Here is a 4,218-nt window from a genome sequence, read left to right as displayed (position 1 = left end):
ATATAGTCAAAAAGATAATTCACACCACCCACCATAACATGTATAATATCGAGAATTTTTTTGTAAAAGCCTCAACTCCATATTCTTTCGGGTCAAAATATTTAATGGATAGCTGATTTACAATCATGGAGTTGGAATGAATATTAACTCTCATTGAAAAAGGCTAATTATTAAAGCAGACAATTAAATAAACTAATATTGAAAACAAAATAGGAAAATTTACAAAGAATAAAATCCTCCTTTTTTTTTCTTTTTTTTTCTTTTTTTTTATTAACGTGACTACAAAGTTTTACAATGACATAATTTTTTTTATCCAAACATTCTACCATAAATTTCTATATATATAAACATTTATATAACGGATACATTCGACTACCTTTAAAACTTATCCAACACAAACACTTTTTTTTTATAACATATTGATTGATGAATTTTTTTTTAGAACAAATTTATAGTACATCAATCAAATCTAGAAAAAAACAATTNATATTTCTTCCAAAGTACCGAAACCTCCTGGCAAAGCAATGAAAGCATCTGAATGTTCAATCATTTGAGTAATTCGTTCATACACGTTGTCCACTTTCATTTCTTCTCCTATTGTTGGTCCAGTAAGACTGGCTAAGGTAGTCGGAATAATGCCTAAGACTTCACTTCCACCTGCATGCGCAGCTTTTGCAACTTTTCCCATGAGACCAACTTCACCACCACCATATACCAAATGAATCTTTTTTTTAGCAAGTGTTATTCCAAGCTTTTCTGCTGCCTCTTCATAAATTGAATCTTTTCCTGCACTAGATCCACAAAATACACAAATATTTTTGATTTTACTTACCGTGGACGTCGACATGTTGAGAAATATGTTTTCTGCAATTGTTAAATCACAGCATATGAATTTATAAGCGTAACATGCCAAAAGTCAATATTTGAACATGAAATTATTATTATTAAAAGAAAATAAAAATGACATAAATTAAAACACATATATACAGCGTAGTTGTGATTGTGGCTCACATCTTCCTCTGATTTTACGTTCAGTAACGGCTTCAACGCCTTCTATGAGTCGAGGATATGCTTCCCATCCAATTTTCTTATAAATTGGCAAACAGGGTCTTTTAACGTCAGATTCCCGAGACGAAATTGTATATATATATTTACTTATCTAAACAGATATGCGTTACTACAGTAGGATCTTTATAAGGCTGATTCCACCGTCCATATTGATATTCCTCATGTTGAAATTGCCACCATAGTTTAAGAAGTTCATTTTGCACGTACCCACTAGAATGCGTATCAAGAACCTCTAGAAAATTATCCAAAGGCTCTTTACTCAGACCATTCTTAATGAATAAAATTTTATCTTCTCTATTCATTGATGTCATTCCAACATTTTTGCATTTCCCTTTACAAGTCCACCTTGCACATTTATGACATCCACCTATACGTTTAGCTCTTCGCTTCTTGGCATATGTGCTTTTACCAAATCCTGGCATATGTCTTATTATTATTTCACTTGCTTCCCCAACCAATCGGACTTTTGCTTCAATTATCAACCGGATATCATTCGGTATGCCATATGACATCATCAACCTTAGTCGCTCACATCTAGCTTTATAAATTTTTTTCAACGCATTATCAGGTAAACAAGCAAAATATTTACGAAGATTCACAATACAAGCATCCATATTATTATTATTATTATTATTATTATTATTATTATTATATATTTCAATTATTTTGGGAAAACTGAAAAAACCGACTTAGATAGTCACGGAGTACCGTTATCCGCCACTTAACCGGGAAATGAACTAGAATCTGCAAAAACAAAATGAAAATATCAAACAACTATTGTGGATCATATAAAGGCATAAAATCATCATTAAGAATTTCATTTTCTATAAAAGGCTTAAGTCTTTGCCCATTAACTTTAAACACGTCATTATTTTTAGGATTTTCAATATCAACAGCACCATGAGGATAAACAAATTTAACTATAAATGGTCCTGACCATCTCGATCTTAGTTTTCCTGGAAATAAATGCAAACGAGAATTATAAAGTAAAACTTTTTGTCCAATTTCAAATGACTTTCTCATAATATTTTTATCATGAAAGGCTTTAGTTTTATCTTTATAAATCTTTGAATTTTCATATGCATCATTTCTTAATTCTTCTAGTTCATTTAATTGCAATTTTCTTAATTTAGATGCATCATCTAAATTAATATTAAATGCTTTAATTGCCCAATAAGCTTTATGTTCAAGTTCAACCGGTAAATGACAATGCTTACCAAAAACTAACCTATATGGTGACATCCCTAATGATGTCTTAAATGCAGTTCTATATGCCCATAATGCATCAGTTAATCTTAAAGACCAATCTTTTCGATTTGGATTAACTGTTTTTTCTAAAATTTGTTTTATTTCTCTATTTGCAAGTTCAACTTGACCATTACTTTGAGGATGATATGGGGTAGAAACTTTATGTGTAATGCCATATTTTCTTAACAAAGAAGAAAATGATTTATTTATAAAATGACTTCCCCCATCACTAATTATTGCTCTAGGTATTCCAAATCGACTAAAAATATTTTCTTTTAAAAATTTTATAACAACTTTATGATCATTAGTTCTACATGCAATTGCTTCAATCCATTTTGAAACATAATCAACAGCGACTAAAATGTACGTATATCCAAAAGATAATGGAAATGGACCCATAAAATCTATCCCCCAACTATCGAATATTTCAATAATTATGATTGGATTTAAAGGCATCATGTTTCGTTTTGAAATTGATCCCATCTTCTGACAGTTTTCACAAGATTTGCAAAATAAATGCGTATCTTTGAATAAAGAGGGCCAATAAAATCCACATTGTAAGATTTTTGCAGCTGTTTTATTGGATGAAAAATGACCTCCACATGCTTCAGAATGACAAAATTTAATAACATTACTTACTTCATTGTCGGGTATGCATCGTCGAAAAATTTGGTCAGGACAATACTTAAACAAGTAAGGATCATCCCAATAAAATTTTTTAACTTCTATCAAGAATTTATTCTTATCCTGTGAATTCCAATGAGAAGGCATTTTATTTGTCACAATAAAATTTACAATGTTAGCAAACCAGGGCATAATAGTAGCATAAAACAACTGATCATCTGGAAAATTTTCATTTATTGGTATTTCATTATGAGATGATTCAGTCATTATTCTAGATAAATGATCGGCTACGACATTTTCTTTTCCTTTTTTATCTTTAATTATAATATCAAATTCTTGTAACAATAAAATCCACCGTATTAATCTTGGCTTAGCATCTTGTTTATTTGATAAATATTTTACGGCAGAATGATCAGTGTACACAATAGTAGTAGAACCAATTAAATAAGATCGAAACTTATCTAATGCAAATACTACTGAAAGTAATTCTTTTTCAGTAGTTGAATAATTTATTTGGGCACTATTTAAGGTTCTACTAGCATAATAGATTGCATACGGTTTTCCTTTTTTTCTCTGTCCTAACACAGCTCCTATAGCATAATCACTTGCATCACACATTAATTCAAATGGTAAAGACCAATCTGGAGGTTGTAAAATAGGTGATGTAATTAAAAGATTAATTATTTTTTTAAAAGCATTTTCACATTTTTGAGTCCATTCAAATTGTGTATCTTTTGTTAAAAGATTCGAAATTGGTTTAGATATTATGCTGAAATTTTTTTATAAACATTCTATAAAAATCTACATGACCCAAGAATGATCGAACTTTTTTAACCATTTTTGGTGATGTTAAATTAGCAATAACATCAACTTTGGCTTTATCAACTTCAATTCCTTTTTCAGATATCACATGACCTAATACAATCTCAAATTTAACCATATAATGACATTTTTCCCAATTTAAAACAAGATTTTTTTCTTCACATCGTTTTAATACTTCTTCTAGGTTTTAAAGACAATTTTCAAATGAGTTTCCAAAAACAGTTATATCATCCATAAAAACTTCTACAAATTCTTCAATCATATCACTGAAAATACTTAACATGCATCTTTGAAAAGTAGCCGGAGCATTACATAAACCAAATGGCATTCTTTTAAATGCAAAAGTTCCGAAAGGACAAGTGAAAGTAGTTTTTTCTTGATCTTCTAATGATATAGGTATTTGATAATACCCCGAATACCCATCAAGAAAACAGTAATAAGAATTTCCTGCTACTT

The sequence above is a fragment of the Primulina huaijiensis genome, chromosome 2, assembly GCF_012295235.1.
Source record: "Primulina huaijiensis isolate GDHJ02 chromosome 2, ASM1229523v2, whole genome shotgun sequence".
NCBI classification, from domain to species: domain Eukaryota; kingdom Viridiplantae; phylum Streptophyta; class Magnoliopsida; order Lamiales; family Gesneriaceae; genus Primulina; species Primulina huaijiensis.
The sequence above is the reverse complement of the archived record's forward strand: the minus strand, read 5'-3'. Positions refer to the sequence as shown.